We start from the raw sequence: 22,067 nt of genomic DNA, 5'->3' as shown, positions 1-22,067 counted from the left end.
ATTTATTTGGTTAATTAAAATTTCTTTTTGTTACAAAATGTGTTAGAAATTAGAAAAAACAAAATTCAAAGCACTATTTTTTTGAAGGTTTTTTCTCAAGTTTCCATTTTTGTTGAATTTGACCAAAAAATAACGATATGACCCCAAGTTCAACGAGTCATGCACTATAATGTTTGTAACAGTCGTGTTCCAGGTACTTTACAAATTTGGCTTTAAATATAAAATCTTTGCAAATTCAGTCCTTACAGGGGCATACCTTATGGGTATGTCGTGCGTAACTCATTAAAAGATAACACATATTCTTTTGAGTACGTTGGGCGTACTCTCACAAATCTCAAACCCTGAATTTTAAGGTTTGGACCATATTTAAAGGATATTATGACCTTAAGCCTTTCCTTACCTTCAACTTCCATCCTCTAAACGACCCCTTTGCAAACCCTAGCTTTCCTTGGTGGGATTTTGAGTTTTCTTGAGTGCTGTGTGTGTCCATTCTTAAAGGAAGGAGATCTTTGGAGTACACTGGGAAGCTTCAAACAATTGTAGATCTCCAAAAGGTATAAACTTCTAGACTTGATGCATGTTTCCTTAGATCTAGTTAGTTATTAAGGTTTATTCATTTTAGTCTCATAGTCTTGGATCTTGAGAGTTTGAGCAACTCCAAACCTGATGAGGAATGTTTCTCTTCATTTTAGAGCTTTGTGATTCATAAAAATGGGATCTTGGTCTTTCCCATTCATCCATGCTAGATTTATTAAGCTTTTGGTTTATTAATAAGACTTAGATTGGATTTTGGACTCCTTGTAGTCATGAAAAGGAATAAAGGTTGCAACTTTATGTTTTTAGACGTTCATTAGGGTTAGATCTTAAGTTTGGATGTTAGGTCTTTGAGCATTAAGACCTTAGTAAAGAGTTTGGACTTCAGGTGATTATGTTGGGTGTAGCCCTTGAGTACGCTGAGTGTAGTGGGTTGTTACCTCATAATCATTTTGAGATCAAGCAGTAAGATGTGCGTAATAGAGATTGCGTATGACATACTCGCAGAAACCCATTGGGCTATTTTTGGGCCTTGGGTCATTAGGGGTTTTGGGCCTTGATTAGTTGGGTCATGTATAGAATGGCAAAATGGTCTTTTGCCCTTAGTAAGATAAACGATGAATTAGACCTTCGATTATGGGTTAAAATCCTGATTATTAATTAGGGTTGACTTTAGTGTATGCGACTATGCATCTATTACTGATATGATTATATGTTATATGCATGGAGGTAATCTGGGCTCGGAGTCATTATGGGATCGGGGTTGATACAAACTCGTGGGTTGATACAGACCTGACACACCTACTTGCTGTTACATAGGCTTGATATGGACCCGAAACAGTTGTGTGTTGTTATATTTATGTGTTTGTTGTATGTGGTATTTGGGAAAATTCATTAAGTTTTATGCTTACAGTTATGTTTATGTGTGTAGGTATTTCCGATACAAAAGGCAAGGACTCAACGTGATGATACAACATTCTTCCCCTTATGTTTCCGCAATTATGACTTCTTTTACTTTGATGTTTTGGATAGTTTGTATCATGGTTGTTTTTGAGGCATATGATGTATGGGATTAATGATTTTGAAAAATGAAAATGTTATCACTAATTTTGTGTTGTCACAATGTTATTATGACCCCAAAGTTCTAGGGATGTGAATTTAGGGTTGTAAACGAACCAAACGAACACGAACAAGGTCTTGTTCATGTTCGTTCGTTTAATTTATCCGAACAACAAATGAATACGAACGGATAAACGAACGAGATTTTCTTGTTCATGTTCGTTCGTTTAAGAAATTACTTTGTTCATGTTCGTTCATTTATGTTCGTGAACATGCTAAACGAATATAAACGAACAAAGAAAAAAAAACATAATTGAACATATATGAACATAAACGAACATATAATATAGCAATATAATAAAAAATAATTGAATATAGATGAATATAAATAAACTTAAACGAGCGAATATAAACGAACGTAAATGAACATCATAAACGAACGTTCACGAACATAAATGAACGAACGAGACCATTGTTCATGTTCGTTCATTTAACTAAACGAATGATAACTTTTGTTCATGTTCGTTCATTTATTAAATAAACGAACATAAACGAACTTCCCACCGAACAGTTCACGAACGGTTCGCCGAACGTTTAGTTCGTTTACAGCCCTAGATGTGATGTTTAAAAGAATTATTTTCAACATCTAGAAAGGAGTAGCAACGTAGCTTTTTATTCGTTTACCCGCTACATTATTGTAAAGCTAAAATTTATTAACGCTATGACAAAAAATAATGTTTTTTTTTTTTTTTAAATATCTATAGTAGATCAAATCAGAAAAAACGATAAAGTTTAGTGATTTTATTGAATTTTTTTGACATTTATATGGTAACCTGCATTAAGAGGTCACTATGGTCACATTAAAACTTTTTTTTCAAAGAATGTGGTTTTTTTTGTAAAAAACTAAAATATGATGCTTAAACTAATTTGTTGTCAAAATATAGTGTTTTTTTTTCTGATATTCCCCGTTTTATATAATGTAGACAAAATTGCAAAAATAGTCTATTGTGGTTGTAAAAAAACCATGGTTTTGGTCCAAAAAGCTCAATGGTGCATCAGTAATCAAATTTTCCAAAAAACTCAATAATGATGCATCATTGATCAAATTTTGAACACCTTAAGTGGTTTTGGTTTTTATGGTTATTATTTTTTTTTTTGTAGTTTTGGTTGTGATTTTGGTCTTTATGGTTGTCATTTTATTTTATTTATTTATTTTTTTTTTTGAGTTTTGGTTGTGATTTTGGTCTTTATGGTTGTCATTTTATTTTATTTATTTATTTATTTTTTTTAGTTTTGGTCCGTCCTTAATCTAAAATGATGAATATACCTTTAAGTAATTTTTTTAATTATTTTCTTATTATTTTAATTAAAAAAAAGTAAAAAAAATTCTACCCACCAACCTCTTACGAACTCATCCAACCCTCTCTCTCTCTGTACTGGCGCCGGAAACAACCACCAACTATGCCACCACCTGTCAGACGTCCACCGCCATGAAGCCACCACCACTGCCAGTCTGCTTGTGTTTAGCTGAAAACCTCACCCACCCACACCCCTCTTCCTAGACTCTATCTTTTATTTTCTCCATATCTTTCGTTCTTTCTTTCTTTCTCTATGTCTCTCTTTCCACTGCTTCATCAGAAACCACCACTGCAGGCATCACCCTTTGTTAGTGGTTCAGATCTACAAAATTTAATGAAAGGTTTTTAGATTTACATCGTCGGACGACAATGACGTAAAGTGAAGGTCCTAGCTCTGGCGCAACTTTGATGTGGACTTGACGCTCAACTGGAAGGGTGAGCTGAGTTTTAATAAAGTGCAGGTATAGTGCTTTCCGTTTCCGGCAAAGGTAACAAAGGAGGCATATGTAGAATGTCGGAGAAGTTGAAGCCAAGGCGTCGATCAGGAGGTTTCTACTTTCTAGTAGAGTTAAGTTTCGATTGGGGCCTGGTTTCGGCTAATCTTAACGGTGATGTCAGTTTTCCGGTTAAGCATTCGGTGATGACAATCGGGTGGCGGTTCTTTGGTTGTGGTGACTGATGGGTAGTGGGTGCCAAGTGATGGTTGTTGCTGAGGATTTTGATATAAGAGAGTAATAGAGAAGAGATATTAAGTATGAGAGATGAAGATACGTAGGGGATAGAGAGATGGGGTTAATGGGTGTGATAGATTGAGATTTTCGGGAATGTTTTCATCTATTTAACACAAAAAGGGTACAAGGTTCTTTCTACACAAATTACAACCTATAATAGAAACTAACTAACAAAAGTAAAAGTTAACATAAAACCATATGCCATGTAGGCATTTTTTTAATTAATTAAAACATTAATACAAATATACAAAGATTTAAAAACAAATATAAAGGACATAATAGTCTTTTGAAGCTGATAGGGAATAAAATCCCACAAAACATCTAAAATCGGACCACTAACGTACGACCAAATATTTTTGGACCAAAACCTCATGCATCATTTTTGCAATTTTGTTTATGCTGTATGTTATATTCAAATATGTAGAATATGGATTTACTTGGACATATATAATTTTGGTATATACATATTTTTGTACTCTTATTTGCGCATGTTATATTATTCCCTAATCGATTTTATTTATATTTCACATACTATATTTACATATTTACATTGGCAGATCTACATAAGAGCTCGGGGTAGCCCGAGATGTCTCTCAAATTTTATCCGGTAGTATAATTTTTTTTGTAAAACATTGTTTTATGTTGCGGTGATACGTCGGAAAAAAATTCGAGCCGCCCTAAAAAATTTAGGTCATTTCTAAATTATAAATCCAAATACAAAATAGCCCAATATTACACGCATCATACCATTCTCTCCAAAATTATTCTTCTAATAAAAGTGGTAAATGATTCAGTGTATAGAACCATACACTGATGGCACCTCACAAAACTCATGTATTGCTATAACACAACAGTGTGATACACCAAACTCATTTCACCATTCTGTTATACCGATGGTCATTCTTTTCACTTTACTCCTATAGAGTGCTCTTTCTGTTGATCAATTAACTGCTAAGGGGGAATTTTGTGATGATGCCAAAAAGAAGGAGAAATGCAAGAATTACATAACACTCTAAAGGGGAGAAATGAAAGCCGAAGATGTTAATGACTTCTATTGTTGTTATGAAGATGAAGACTTTGGGTTTTGACATCATCAGATTGGGGAAGATTGTAAGTTCAAGCCTTTGAATCTGATGATGTAAAACAGTCGCGGTGACTTAATCAACACCAACATCTCAAGCATCAACGAGAAGTTATGCTATGTCAGCATGATATGTATATCTTATGTAATCTCTTGTAACTATAGTAAATACATAGTTATTTAGCAGATCAGATATCTTAGTGATATCATATATACTCTATTATTATAGTTGATTAGGTGATATCCCTGATTTGTAGGGATTCATATCGTATTTACTTTTCTTTATATATTAGGGTTTTGATCGTTGGTTGATTATCGAACCCTAGAGCTTTGTGCCTGTTCGCTTGGTGATAAAATATTCTTAGTGAATACCTTTGTGTTAGTTCTTCTGTACTCTTTGTTTATTGTTAATTGATATCGATCAAGTAAGCTACAACAATAAACTCTACAGCTGAGGTTATGGGTTTATTTATACCATCAAGATTAAATTACACGGAAGGTCCAAGTGGTTTGGAGTAATTTACGCGCTTAGTCCATGACTTGATTTTTTAACTCGGACCGTCCCTACTATGTGTTTTTGTTGTGTCAATGGTTCCTACTATACATAAAAAGACAATTTCACCCTTAAAGATTTATTTTCATATTTAATATTAGTATTGTTATTTAGGAAAACTATTTATTAAAAATTCCATGTGGGTCCCACCACCCAAAACCCACTCTCTTACTTCCATCTTCCGTTGCACTTTCTCTATCTTGACCGTCATCACCTACTTCCCTTCCCTGAAACTCCAATCCGGTCGGTGTTAACCATCCTCTCTGATGCCACTGTCTTCCGTCACCCTCTCTACCGCCACCGACGTTCGGAAGTCACCCCTTGCCCTAGTCGACATCGATTTTCAAAATCAAGCACAATTGTTTCTTCCCCCCTCATCTCTTTTCTACATCGTTCGATTCTATTTACCCCCATCACCACCTTTTTTGGAACACCGTTAAACCAAATCGAGCACCTATGTGATTAAAAACCCTCATACTTCCTCCGAAATTGGTGTTTCCCTCAAACCACCTCCGATCCCGAACCACTTCTTATACCTGCTCCGTCTCAGATTTTGTTTAGATTTACAGGCATTTCACTATTGTAAGCCTTATAATAGGTTTGTTTACACGTTTATTATTCTATCCATGTGTATTTTTTCTCACATTAACGAGTCTTCTCTCATGGAGCAGTTATCGTTGGGGAAATTGATTAGACATGGTCAATATCCTTCACAAGAGAAGGTTAAGAGCAAAGAAGAATGGTGGTGGGAAGGATGGGTCTTTTTTGATATTGAAAAGATTACGATGGTTGATTGGAAAAATGGCAATTAGGGCTGGCAATTCTCGACACGACCCGCGACACGACCCGCAACACGACACGAAATTAATGGGTTTGGGTTGAGTTTTTCAACCCACCAACCCGCTAACCCGCCAACCCGCCAACCTGTTTATTAAACGGGTCATATATAGGTTTCTCAAAAAATAAACTGGTTGACCCGCCAACCCGTTTATATTCTCAATAAAAAAATTATTTTATTTTTAAATGTATTTATATATCAAGTATTAATATTTAATAAGTATTACATAATATATACCATTGATTCATAGACCATTTGACTATTTTGACATTTTGACTTGTGGTGGATGGTCTAAGGTCGTAAGTCGTAACCTCTAAGGCTAAGTTTGTAACATGTTTCTGTAAATGTTTTTAATTTTCATTTGGATGTTTAAGACTTAAATATCTAAAATTTGGACCCACGAACCCAAATCTGACCCACGAAGCCGCCAACCTGTGAACCCGTATAAATAAATGGGTTGGCGGGTCATATATGGGTTTATGTTCTAAACCCGCCAACCCGTGACCCGCTAATCCGTGACCTGTATATTTAAATGGGTCGTGTTTGGGTTGACATATTTTGACCCGCCAACCCGCGACACGCCAACCCGAACATGACACCATTGCCAGGCCTAATGGCAATGAGACATGTGATCTTAATCTTCTGAATTTTATTGTTTGGTCTGTACCTAGATCCCTATTTACGCTTTAAGTGAAGAGGTCAAGAAGGCACCTTTTTTTTTTTCTCACAGGACTTAGAAAGAAAGGGGTTGTGTATGAATAAGGAATCAGAACCACGATGGAGGTACAATTAATGTTGCAAAACTCAGTCTACTTGGCCGAGTACTCGGAATCGGCCCTCCACCAAGGCGAGTTATGTGAACTTGGCAAAAAAACTCGGATTAAGTCAAACTCGGTCAAAAATCGATCAACATCTCTCTAACTCGGGTCTAGTCGGTATTACTCGGTTTTATTCGGCCTACTCGGTCAACAAAGTCAAACTCGGTCAAATGGTCAAAATTATCTTAAAAAGAGAAAAAAAATCAATAATTTCAAGATTAATATGTATAATACACTTAATGATTTATTATTTAACATATACATGTGATTATTACTAAATACATATATCATAAATTTTCAGTAATTATTCACTACGTGAGAAAGTTGTGTGTATTTTAGTTTTTATGTATTCATATGTATATAATTTTGTTATATATTTCAATCAAATTATGATTTAAACTTATGATTTTGATATATATATATATATATATATATATATATATATATATATATATATATATATATATATATATATAATTTTCATAAAAATATTTCTACACAAATTATCGAATCCAAGTACTCTCTACTTGACAGTTGACCGTCGACCGAGCAAGTACCCAGTAGCAAGTTCTACAACCATGGGTATAGGTGTTTATGAATAAGGAATCAGAACCACAATGGAATCAGTGAGTGAAGAGATAATGTCCAGATCAATGGTATTACATTAAAATAAACCGTGGATTCTTATTGATTGTTCATAGGGCACCACAGAGAGAGAGAGAGAGAGAGAGAGAGAGAGAGAGAGAGGTGGTTGCATCTGGTTCGATTTTCTAATTTTTATGGCTTGATTCTTTCTTTAGCTCGTCGGAGAAGAAAAAGGGGACGGTAAGGGATGAGCAGGTACTGGTCGAAGATGCAGAAGGGGGGATGGGGAGGAGATCATGGGTTTTACTGACTGTACTTTAATTAATTATTAATTATTTTCTGTTTAAATTATTAACAAACTAAAAGATAAATAAAAAATTAATTAAAAAAGAAATTTTTAGGGGTAAAATAGTTTTTTACTTATGACAGAGACCAAACACATAACAAAAATTTATAATAGGTACTGTCCGAGTTAAAAAATCAAGTTAAAGACTAAACGTACAAATTACCCCAAACCACAAGGTCCATCTATGTAATTTACTCTACCATCAATTGTTTCCGCATTGAAAATTTCCATGTTATTGAGAAATATTTGACAGTGGGTCTTACATGTTTATTAAATATAGAAACAGTCACTAATATGCTTATTATACAAACAGTTACTTGTTTTGTCCCAAGATCAAAGAATCCATTTCATATTAGTAACCTATTGGTTCATCTTGTTCCGCTAGGACACTTTCATGTGAGACACCAGCATTTGCCAAAGTTTAATTAGGGACAACTAGGACTTATTCTTCTTCCATGGTGATAGGACCAATAAAAGGTGCGACCAAATCAATTACCATAGTGTGGGGCCATTTTTTTTAATAGATTCCTTAGTTTTGTCACTAGAAACAACCCATAGCAATGAGTATGGATGTGGGTCATTGAGGTCAAAATCCAACTTCTTACTACATGATCCATTATCTTTCCTCTTTTTGATACTTTTATCTAACTCATGTGAATGGGTCTCCTCGATCTTTTCAATGACCACTTTTGTAGGAGACATGAAATAGGCATCCAAGGTACCAAGGCCGGAAGGAGAGGTGCCATGGAAACCACACTTCCTCCCCCGCCACATAAGCACCACATCATTTTTTACCATACAAATGTGGTTCCATGCCACACCAAGGGAGTGAGATTATGGTAGAGAGAGAGAAAAAGAAAAAAAAGAAAAAAATGTGATTGGTTAAAAGTGAAGAGAAAGAATAAATAAAAGATGAGAGAGAGTGTGAAAGTGCAGCAAGGGAGTACAGCACTGCGATCTTAACCGCACCAAATCGCAGTCAGGGGGCGGTGTTCCCCAACCTATGTGGCAAAAAGTGCGGTAAAAACCGCACCCACACCCCATAGCCTAAGGTAGTTAACCCATGCTTTGAGTAAACATGAATCTCTTTATCCCTTAAAGTATATGATTGACAACCTAATGACATCTTGGTTATTTCCTAATGTTAGGAGTGTGCAATACAACCACTAGGAATGTAAAAATGGTAGTACATGGATTCCCATAGTTGACATTACTAAACATGTATCTTCTACCAAGAGATTTGAGAAGATTTTTCCATGGTGAACATGCATTGTGAAAAAATATGGCAAACCTTCTGCATCACCAAAAGTAAACATTTGATTAAAAATGTAAAATACAAAAGAATAATCTTAATTTAAATTTTACAAAAGATCAACCATTACTATACACTTTGTTGACGTTGTGTGAGAATTACTTCCACAGATACTCCACAAAATTGGACCTAGTTAGAAGTTACACTTCACTTCGGTAGATGGAAACGTAATGAAGAATATGATGAACATAGTAATATAATAGGGTTTCTTGGGATGGATTGTAAGCGTTTAGAAATGAAAGATGTAATGAATTGACAAAAATGCCCCTCCTGTGAAGGGGGGCTATTTAAACAAACAAGAAATATTCTTTTTGATGGATTTAAACGAATAACATCCTGTGGCCAGAAATAGACAATGTAAGTGTTTAAACGATACAGATGCATCCTATACAGTTCTCAAAAATTGGACCAAAAATACAAATTTAAACAAACAAGAGGAATCAATAGTGTAATTTACTCAAATTATAACAAGTAAACCTCTTCTAGTTGGCATAGGGGAATATTCTTTTTATTTGCTTCCTAAAATATCGGAAGAGCATGAATCATACAGCTGTCGAGACACGGTTTTATCTACAAAGATCTTTTTGGTGGATTTGAATCGATCAGCTAATCTTTGATATAATTAAGTAAACCATAAAATGACACGCTACGCCGCAAATGTAGTAAATAAAACAATCAAATTTAGAACAACTTATTAAAATTTTGTAAGCCATCTACTAAAAATATGTGGATTTAAAAAGTCAAGACATTACCTAACAATTAGTTTTCTGTGTTTATATTTATATACGAAGGAATAGCTTTTATTATTAATCAATTTTAAACTATTGGCTGATAATTTGGTTAATGGTTATAACAAGACATGAGCCGTAAGCCATGATGTCACGTGTAACAGAATATATTAGTTTTGGGATGAGTCATCAAATGAATTATATATATATATATATATATATATATATATATATATATATATATATATATATATATTATATATTATATATATATATATATATATATATAGAGAGAGAGAGAGAGAGAGAGAGAGAGAGAGAGTGTGTGAGTGAGTGTTTAGGAACTCAAAATTTTAGTTTTTCTCTCAAGATTTATTTACATGAATGTTTACATGTTAAATTTTACATATTTTATTTAGAATTAAAATCATGCATTAATGGTTAAAACTTATGTTTTTCATTCAAGTAATTTGATCTATGTAAACAATCATGTATTAGCAATAGGGCTGTAAACGAACCGAACGAATACGAATGAGGCTTGTTCATGTTCGTTTGTTTAAGTTGGCCGAACAAATGAACGAACACGAATGGATAAACGAACAAGTTTTCTTGTTCATGTTCGTTCGTTTAATAAATTACATTGTTCATGTTCGTTCGTTTATGTTCGTGAACATTCTAAACGAACATAAACAAACAAAAATTAAAAAAAAAAAAAAAAAACATAATTGAAGATATATGAACATGAATGAACATATAATACACTAATGTAATCAAACACAATTAATCATATGTGAACATAAAATGAACTTATATGAATAAACATAAACGAACGTAAACGAACAACATAAATGAACGTTCACGAACATAATTGAACGAACGAGATAAGTGTTCATGTTCGTTCGTTTAACTAAACGAACAATAATTTGTGTTCATGTTCGTTCGTTTATTAAATAAACGAACATAAACGAACCTCCCGCCGAACGGTTCACGAACAGTTCGTTGAACGTTTAGTTTATTTACAGCCCTAATTAGCAACTTAAAACTTATAAAAAAAACTCATGCATTCACAACTTAAAAACTTATTTATTTACTGAAACAATCGGTTTGTATAAAAATCATGTGTTCACAACTTAAAACATATAAAAAAAATGTATGTTCACAGCTTAAAACTTGTAAAAAAGATCATGTATCACAATTTTATACATATATTTTCTTATTAATAACAGTTAAAACTAACATTAACGCAACTAAACAATAAATGAAACATTATAACCTTACGATTCATAATTTAAAAAACCTAAATTAACATTATTTGAGAAACTACTAATATAAAAAAATTTAAAATTTAAAAAGAAACCATGTATTCACAACATTCACTGTTTAAAATTTATGTTTTTCATTGAAGCGATCATATATGTATAAAAAACCATGCATTCTCAACTTAAGACTTATAAAAAACCATCATTCAAAGCTTAAACTTATATCTTTTATTGAAAGAATCGTATCTATATAAAAAAAATGTATTCATAGTTTAAAACTTATAAAAATAATCATTTGAAATTAAAAACTTATAAAGATTCATACATGCACAAATTAAAACTTATAAAGATTTATACATTCCCAGCTTAATATTAATAACAATGAAAACTAGCATTAACATAACTAAATAATAACCGGAACATTAAAACATCCCAATCACAACATAAAAAACCTAAATTAACATTTAAAAAAAATACTAACATAATAACACAACTCAATTCATAATAAAAAATCGTAAAGCATAAGTTTTGAATACATACTTTAGGTATATATTATAACAAATAGGAAAATAAAGTTTGATTCACAACTAAATAGCAATGGATTCATAACTTAATATTTTATGCAAATATTTTAACAAATAAGAAAGCAAACTTGGATTCACAACTCAATTCATATTTTATAATACTTAATTTTTTTTATCTCTTTTGGTATACTACAATTTCCTATGGTACACATACAACCCTAAAAGCTTTGGATCTATGTTTTCTCTAATTGTACATGCAATATTGTTTCCAAAGCTTTAAGCCTACAACTAACATACAATTGATATATACAACATAGAATTGAGTTATAGAGTTGTCTCTTTGTTGTAGCTTGTAGTTTTGGCCTTTAAGAACTTAGCGCCCCAAATGTTGCACCCCAAACAGTTCACAACACACCTAGGATAAATGAGAACTTGAGAGAGGAAATACTAGCACCTAAAATCGGCTCTATGATCTCCATGATCACTTGTGCAAAACTTTTGCAACAAGTTCAACTATTTTAGGCTAAGGGGTTACATATTTATAGTGTACGAATCCAAGAGTCATGTGTAACCCTAATTCCTACACTTGAGCTTGTAATGGATTAACACCTTATGGAACTTACATAAGCTTAGCCCACCGCTAATAATCCACCATGGATTATTAGCCCAACTTATATGTATCATTGATTTACACAATCATCCCCTTTATATTTAATTAGTCTTTTTTTATCATTGAATTGATTCCAAACTAATTCTTGATCAATACTAATTAAATAATATGATTTCATATTTATATATTAGAACTTATAATATATTAATAAATCATAAATAACCTTTGACTCAAGTATCCATCCTATCAAATTGTCCTGGTGATATGCAACTCGAATGGACCATGCTATTCTCGGGTAAAGTACATACCAATTATACTTATGGGCTTAGACACCTAATCCGACAGTCTGCCACTTGGATAAGTCTAATAACTATTATTACAAGTACGACTCCAAAATCCTGACTAGCAATCGTAGTTCTTAAAAGTCATTGTCTAACTTTAACCTAGTCAATGATGCATCCATTAGATAAGGGATCATATATTCCTCCATTCTAGATATCATATGGACATGAGACATGGATTATAATCATTCTCTTTGTCCATTTGTTGTTTCCCAATTTTCGATTTATGACGACTGACTAATTGAACAAATCAAATCAGTTCAGGCTTGGCCAAGCACTTAGGGTTGTCATCACTAAATCACCGAGGGGCCCCACAAATATCACTTTTGTCCCTCTAAGGGTAAAAGGAATGGATAAACTTCGACTCAGATGCTTGCTTGTACTTACTTATCAAATCACACATAATAATATGTTTTATAACACCAAGTTATTGGTGCGTTTACACATGCCAATGTGTAACCGACTTGTAAACTACAACTCACATGTCTTGGTTTCAAGAATATAAGATATTATCGTCTCATAATCACTCGTGATAAAATCCATGAAGTGGTTGAGATGAGAATGGGTTGAATCCAATACTCGAATCTTATTCCACGAGCACTCATGAACACTACAACAAACTTGTGCTATGTCTAAAACATCTAGACAAACTACAGACCCATTCATGACAGTCTTTCCTCAATACCCACTTCTAAAGTATAATCGACTGTGGATGGTTTGAATAACCTAGTTATCTGGGAAGTCAAAATATGCAAAGTTAAACAAAAGAAAATACTAATCATATATAGCCCCAAAACTTTTGAGTGCCATATTAATTACTCATTATTCATTGTATAATGTTTCGAATAATCAACATAATACTTGAATTAAAACAATAGTTGTCCCACGCTCCAAGCATGCACACTATGTTTATCTATGATCCTTACTTTGTGAAATAGATCAATTGACAGCATTTCAATGATGCTCATTTCACAATTCCAAATCCTTACCGTAAATGTAAGAATATCAAATTCTTGACATTTATTGTAATCTGTTAGATTCTAAACTTATATGCAATGAACATCTTGTAATAACTATACATAAAAGTCACAGAGACTTAGCAACAGACATTACAAAGCATTCTAACGGATAACAATTCCATGGAAACGAAGTCTCAAATTCAAAGTACATTCCTTTGAACATCCTTCTTACATTATGTTTTCTAATCTTACATAGATTTAAAGAATAGCTTCCTCTTATGGAAACATTTCTATATTTCCATTTTAACTATCACTTCTAAACAAGAGTTGCCTCTTTTCATAATATCTCAATATGGTCCATCCATTTTTATACTTCCAACTACAAGCGACCAATCCTTGGAGAACCTTAGATTGTCCTTAAAAGTTGTTAACCACTTTAGTCATATCCTGTTGTTGTCCTTTTTCCCTCTTAATTCCCTAGGCATTTGGAAAATTTAGAACGAATAAATATTATAGCACATGTAATCGATCCTATACCCGAAGCATATTGGACACGATTCATAAAGACATGATACTTGACCAGTCTTTTGCTACAATTTTTCTATTTGCCACGTTCTCATAGTTCGAATTATAAAGAGGGATGTCGTAATCATAATCAAATTTTGAGAACGCAATTAAAATTTCCATATATAGAATTTCCTTATGTTAAACCATTCCAACATAACATCCATTACTGGCCAATCACAAGTAATCACACACTTCTAAGAACTAGCTGAACACTTCCTGGATCCTGGCGATACCGACAATCCCTAATACTTGAATGATCCCCCACTCAGATCCTGAAGTCCAAAAGGTAGATGCTCCAACTAACATCTCAGCAACGAGTTACTTCTTTTGGCGCATCCCCGCCAGTCAATAATGGTTACTAAAACCACTGAATCCTGACAATGTTGGATAACCATCTTGTAGGACCCTGTCCGCAGACCTCCCATATAATACCCTTCTTCCGAAAGTCCTCCAACAAATCTCCCGCTCTCGACTCTAGAATCATATCATTCAGGGTCTCGCACCCTGACTCACTCACCAGCTCTATCATCCACAGTTGAACTGCAGTCGTTGAAACAACCCCTACCCTAAAACGGGTTATAGTTACTCCCAAGACAGAGTCTACAATCCCATAAGTGCAATAGATCGTACAATCAATCCTTACCGCCCAATTCAATAGATCCAAGGCGAACCGAACCTCGCATAATACTTCTGCCATATTGACCTACCTACACTCACCAACGCTGAACTATTGTTGCCAATCCCGATGACTAACTGACCTCGAGTCGGAATACAACCTGATCCTAGGGTCACAATCCTACTCAATGATTTAAGCTCGTAAACTGAAAAGGCACAATCCTTGCCCTAGAAAACGACAACCGTCTCGGCAATGGTTGCATAGCGCTCGTCGAAATACTCAATCAAGGCAGTCTTAATACACCGAAACATCTCTGGTAACTATCCTCGGACGATCTCGATCACCTCCTCCCGAATAATCTCACTAATACGATCCTCTGACAATACTAGCCTATCCTGGCTGCTAGTTCCCAATCCTGACCCGGATCCGGTCTAAAGACATCTCGCAATCAACATTCTAATAACACACCAGAAAGATCTCTAATAGCCCATATAATGACAGGGAACCAACTCTCAACTAAACCTTAGGGGTTGTGGCTTCCTTGATACGCGTATGGGTCATGTGCTTTCAGTAGTACGGGCCCATACTACCTTCCACACCTACCCATATTTGTCTCAAGTATCACCACAACACCCTAACAATATACATAAACATGGCGAGTGCTCCATCCTCACTCCTAGAGAAAGGCTAATTGTCTTACAACTGACCTATCAGTCTCGCACAACCCACCCATCTATGAAACTTCCACCAACCCTACAACTCTAGTGTATGCAAGCCATACATAACGCTGGACCCCATAGACTTTCGAATATCCAATCGTACCCTAAGCTCCCAATCAAGCAAGAACAGAACATAAGGCCAAATCAAACATTCTCAGGTTATAAGATCTTAATTATGTATAACTATGATGCATACACTAAGCAACTACAGTAATGGTGTCAATCTCATGTAAAGGAAACCCTAGGCTAGCATGTGTAACGCCCGTAGATTAGAGCTAGTCAATTTAGAGACGATAAGCGTCAAAAAAACTTTTTGATAGACGATTATTTAGAATGAATAATCTTAACTAAGTTTTAGTATATGTCACAAGGTTTCCGTGCATATAAAGAACGCCGAAATCCGAGTTATAACGAAGAAGTTATGAACTATCGAAGTTTTGTGACAGAACCGACACGACGCTGAATGACGTAAAAAGTGAATTTACGTTAGATTGATATTTAGCCTTAGTGATCTAAACAAAATTCATGGAGTTCTGTAACATCCCAAAAATACGAGCCAAAAATTTCATTTTTTTAAAACACATAATTAGCAAAACATTAGAAATAAAACATTCACCGATCATATCATTTCATAAAAGATGTACGCGTCTGGAAACCAGTTTATAAAACATAACAATGTCAGAGTACAAATCCCCAGAAAGATCTCATAGTGCGGAACACAAAGCGTGTGTGTGATGTGCTGCTACCGCGCCAACTCCTTCCCCTTCGGAGAAGAGGTACCTGAAACCAAAACTGAAAACTGTAAGCACGAAGCTTAGCGAGTTCCCCCATCATACGACATACCATACAATAACAACACCTAAATAGGGATACCGTTCACATGGAACGATCCTAACGCATATACACAGAGCACATATAAATAACATAACAACATGAAAATGAAATAGAGGGAAAGAATCATACCCGTCACCACATCGGGTGCGGCGCGTGCCTCCTCGGTAGTCAGCTGAAATGCCCGGCTCCTCACCACTGGAGCCTATTCCTTGCCCTACCGGCCATCAGTGATCTGCAGGGTCGCTGGAGCTGGCGTCTTCACTGGCGCGGGTGCTGTCAACTGAGGGCAGATTGGCCTTCTTGTGGCCCCTCTGGTTGCAGTGGAAACACAGCAACTCAGACGTCTGTATCAAAGGTGCAGGGGCGGTACAATCCCTGCTGAAATGCCCCGACTTGTCGCACTTATAGCAGCCCGACGATCCCAGTCTACATGCCCCCTCATGAGGTCTGCCACATTTCCTGCAGCGGCTCGGTCCTGACTGGCCTTTTGGCCTACCATCTGATCCCTTGGGCTTCTTCCCTGAAGCCCCTCTTGTCTGTCCTTCCTCTGTATTCCTCTTCCAGTTGTGCTCCAGATCTATCTCTCTCTCCCTCGCCCTGGCAATCATAGAGTCCAAGGTAGGGTAAGCTAAAAAGCTGACATGCTCTTGAATATCAGCTCGGAGAATGTCATGGTAGCGGGTCCTCCTCATGTCCTCATCACCCGCATACTGGGGCACCAACAATGCCCTCTCCCGGAACTTGGCGGTGATCTCCGCCACAATCTCCGCCATTTGCCTCATATCCAAGAACTCCCTGGCCAGCTGCTGAAGCTCGACAGCCGGCGTAAACTCTATCCTGAACTTGGTCGCGAAGTCCGACCAGGTCATAGCCTCAACAGCCGAGGCTCCCAACGAGTCACTCACGGACTCCCACCAATCCCTAGCTCGATCTCGTAAACACCCTGCCGCAAACCTCACATTCGACCCCTCAGGGCAGAAGCTAATCATCTGTGCAGACTCAATGTCTACAATCCATCGCCTGGAAGCTATGGGGTCCTTCACCTCGTGAAAATCCGGCGCACCACTACCCCTGAAGTCCTTAAAGGACAGTATGCGGGATCTCGACTGGTCATATGCCATGTCGCTCCTGAATGCTCGGAGGCAATCGTCCATCAACTCAACTATCCCTTCCTTGATCGACCCGAAGATAATGGGGGTCGACTCAAGGATGCTCCTGGTGATCTCTGACGCGATGAAATCGCGTAGCCCCTTATCCACCAGCTCAGAACCTGATCCCGAACCCGATCCCTCTCCTGAACTTCCAACTGCTGGTCTAGGGCGCAATACCACCATTCTGAAACACAACATAAAAACGTCAGGAACACTAATATATCTCGAGGGATCACTACTACCACAAGTTTCCTGGTCTCATCTCAGCCTTCCTTGATTCGAGTACGGATCCTCTGCTTCCAGTAGTACGGGCCCATACTACCTTCCACATCTATTCGTACTTTCCTCAAGTACTGCCTTGACTCCACCAAGTCATTATTACTGCTAATAATTTCTGCTACTCCCATCCTAGGCTTGCCCTAGGGAGTCCTCTGACTATACCCGATCCAGTCCCCAGTTGCTGAAAGCCTCCTTGTGATGCCAATCAGCCATCACCTGAATACCATCACATGCAGCGAGGCTCAGATAATCCTTCAAGTAAAAGACTCGTCCGTACAATGGTTAGAATCAGACAAGAGCTGTGCAATAGGGCCAAGTCTAGCACTCTGAGATTATTCAACCCTGTTCGCATGTGACGAGACGCATTCACCTAATGGCTAACTCCCATCACTTAGAGTCCCACAAAGCAAAAAGCAAGCAACATTCAGACATAGGAGACTACTCAAGCAATTCCATCCTCATAATGGGAAACTGACTAGCATACAATGCTAAGCTCATGCTATCATGCATAACCTAAACAGGCTATCCTACTACTGTCTACTCAATCCTAGCATGCAATTTTTCATATACTGAAGCACATAAAGCAGGCACATAAGGCATCATTCCTAGATCCTTAGTCCTATTCTAGCATGATGTTCTACTGGAACTGATAAACATATATAAACTTGTATGGGTACATTGGGGAATACTTACTTGAGCTCGACCAGTCGCACACATCACACACTTCGTTCCTTCTTAAAAAGAACTCTTAGAAAACATTTTCTTTTTCAAATTATTTTAATCCCTCGATTTGAGTCCCAACACCCCCGAAGGTGTGTCCGAATCCCTCAAACCAAGGATCTGATACCAACTTGTAACATCCCAAAAATACGAGCCAAAAATTTCATTTTTTTAAAACACATACTTAGCAAAACATTAGAAATAAAACATTCATCGATCATATCATTTCATAAAAGATGTGCTTCTCTGGAAACCAGTTTATAAAACATAACAATGTCAGAGTATAAATCCCCAGGAAGATCTCATAGTGCGGAATACAAAGCGTGTGTGTGAAGTGCTGCTACCGCGCCAGCTCCTTCCCCTTTGGAGAAGAGGTACCTGAAACCAAAACTGAAAATTGTAAGCACGAAGCTTAGTGAGTTCCCCCATCATACCACATACCATACAATCACATATCATACATATTGTCGGGCAATTCTGGGGTGCCCGACTTACCCAGTACGGCGATTCTGGGGTGCCGACCTTCCCGTGTCAAGCCGTTCTGGGGTGCTGACTACCCATGTCAATCCATTCTGGGGTGCTGACTACCCATCGGCCCTAACGACTGATCATCGGGGACTATTTCACCCCCTATTGTTACTATCACATATATCATAACATAACATAATATCAAACATATCTGGGGTGCCTAAACTACCCTTCGGTCCTAACAACCGAACTTGGGGACTGCTCCCCTCCTACTACCTCTAACTCATATAACAGGTCATGCTAGCATATAAACATAACATCGCATACTTTCAGACGTATCTGGGGTGTCTGACTACCCTCCGGTCCTAATGACCAAACTCTTACTACTATCACATATATGCTAGCATATAACATATCAGGTAGTAGCAAACCTAGATGATATCATAGAGACAATCATCTATCATACGTCTCCTACTGGTGGGCCGACATTGTGGCCTTAGACCCACCGCTAATAGAAGGTAACTCACCTCGAAAGTAGCTGATGAAGTCTGCTTGTCGGGCGTCTGACTGCTGGATCGCAAATCGTCCGACTATAAACCAAAAACATAGGTTAGACACCCATAAATACCCTTAGGTCAAAAGACTGACCCTCCCTTGGCCCAAGGTCAATTCCTTGGTCAAAGTCAATGTCCCTTTGACTGGACTCGCCGAGTCATGGCATGGACTCGTCGAGTCCTTTTCCTACTAACCCGGTCCTACTCAACCAGTCCTTCTTCCCACTCACTGAATCACCCCCAACTCATGACTTGGGACGATTGAACCAACTCGTGACCCAACTCGCCGAGTTTGAAGATCAACTCGCCAAGTTCCAGGAAATCTTCATAGGACTCGCCGAGTTGTTCATCCAACTCGCCGAGTCTAAGGTCATCTACATGGAACTCGCCGAGTTCCTCCTTGGGACTCGTCGAGTCCCTATGACCCATTTCCCATACAGACCAATTCTGAAACATGCAACGCTTCCAAACCATAGATCCATGTTCCTTGAGCATGCTTATCACGTAAAGTTGCAAACTTTACGTGCATGCATGGCCCTATAAGCTCAAAAGGCCAAAACCAAACTCTTCAAGAGGTCATAGACTCAATGGGGACCTCAATCACTTCAACCACAGGAACTTTATGCTACTAATTCATCCAATAAGTCCAGATCTGAAGTCCTTTCGTATCATTAAGCACCACACATGGAGTTTGGTGTTTTAGGGCTTGAAAACCACCAATTTGGGACAAAAATGGTAACTAATGATCTAAAGATCAAGGTAGAGACTTTTCTACCTGAATAGAAGCTTCTCTCTGAGTAGAGTTCGAATCTACTCCTTTCCTTGCACTCTTCAACCACCTCTTTCTTCTTCTAAGCTCTAACCTCCTTCACAAAGCCAAAAACACTCTTAAGAACAATATTGGGGGCTAGGGTCTCGCTCTACTGCTCTCTGGAAGTGTTAGGGATAAAGGAGGCCAAGATAGAGTGTTTAAATAGGGTGCAAACACCCAGATTAGGGTTTTTGCCCAACCAGGGCCTACTCGCCGAGTACGGGGACCGACTCGCCGAGTCCAAAGTCCAACTCCTGTACCTTGTCCCACTCCTACTCGACGAGTTGGCGCATCAACTCGCCGAGTCCAAGGAAAAATACAATATTTTAAGAAAGTAAATAGCAAGGAGTACGTACTGGGAACCAGGTGCTACAATTTTGGGTTCAGTATTCCGGGGGTACGCGATATATCTTGATGGGGGAGGCATATAATTCGAACTTTTCTATTTATCCGGGAGTGACGAAGATGGATAGAGACTTCCGAATTGATTATTGGTGGCTCTGCATGAATCGGGATATGGCCTGATATGTGGAGAAGTGCTTGACATGCAGTAAAGTCAAGGTCGAGCATCAGTGACCTCACAGCAAGATGGCATCGTTAGGTGTTATCGTTTGGAAATAGGAAGAAACTACGATGGATTTCATCATGAAGCTATCATGGACTACGCGAGGGGTAGTTTCTATCTGGGTCATAATAGATCATAGGCCAAGATTGCACATTTCTTCCCCATTCAGGAGAGTATCTCTGTGGAGTAGTTGGCGGGTGTCTACATCCGGGAGGTTGAGGCACGATATGGGGCCCCAGTCTCAGTAGTTTCTGATCAGGATGTTCATTTCACTTCCAGATTCTGGAAGAGATTTCATGAGAATTTGGGTACGTGACTGCACTTTAACACGACTTTTCATCCATAAAGTGATGGTCAGAGTGAATAGACTATCCGGACCTTGGAGGATATGCTTAAGTCATGTGTGCTAGATTTTGGTGGTAGCTGGAAAACATATCTCCCATTGGCTTAGTTTTCTTACAACAATACATACCACACCAGTATTGATTGACCTCCTTTTAAGATGCCTTACATGAGAAAGTTTCAGACCCCGATTTGTTGGGGTAGGATTCGTCGGTGAGTTATGGGTAGCACGGAGGTGGTGCTCCGGACTACCGAGTTGATCTAGTATGTGCACGGGAGATTGCAGACCGCGCAGAGCCGGTAGAAGAGTTATATTGATAGACGCCATTCAAACTTGGAGTTTGTGGTTGGGGATATGGTACTCCTGAAGGTGTCACCTTGTAAAGGTGTCATCCGGTTCAGAAAGCAGGGCAAGTTGGGCCAAGATATATACCATGTGGGAAGGGTTTTGTATCATTTGGAGCTAACCGAGGAGCTCAGTCAGATCCACAACACTTTTCATATCTCTCAGTTGAGGAAGTGATCGGTCAATGATTCCGTAGTGGTGTTATTGGAGGACATTCAAGTGGACGAGCAACTAAACTACGTAGAGAGACTGATTGCGATTCTAGACAAGAAGATGAAAACCTTGCAGAACAAGGTTATAGGTGTAGTGAAGGTGAAGTGTTTGCACCGTAAAGGTTCTGAGTGGACATGGGAGCCCAAGGAGATCAAGTCTGATTCAAGTGGGGGAGAATTGTAACACCAATGTTCCAAGTATTTTCAAATTTAGCATGATTCATTAAAAAGTTTGCAAAGTCGTTCC

The 22,067-nt window shown here is 37.4% G+C and overlaps 1 long non-coding RNA gene across 1 annotated transcript; it reads right to left on the bottom strand.

Moving 5' to 3' along the window:
- Positions 1-205: 205 nt before the first annotated feature.
- Positions 206-3,788, bottom strand: LOC145036497 (uncharacterized). Its single transcript, XR_013678450.1, has 2 exons — positions 3,307-3,788; positions 206-3,240 (listed from the first exon to the last, which is right to left on the bottom strand). It is a non-coding gene; the product is annotated as an uncharacterized LOC145036497 (long non-coding RNA).
- Between the last annotated feature and the right edge of the window lie 18,279 nt (positions 3,789-22,067).

This window comes from Lactuca saligna, chromosome 1 (genome assembly GCF_052625555.1).
Source record: "Lactuca saligna cultivar CGN05327 chromosome 1, ASM5262555v1, whole genome shotgun sequence".
NCBI lineage: Eukaryota > Viridiplantae > Streptophyta > Magnoliopsida > Asterales > Asteraceae > Lactuca > Lactuca saligna.
This window is presented reverse-complemented; position numbering and strand designations above follow the sequence as displayed.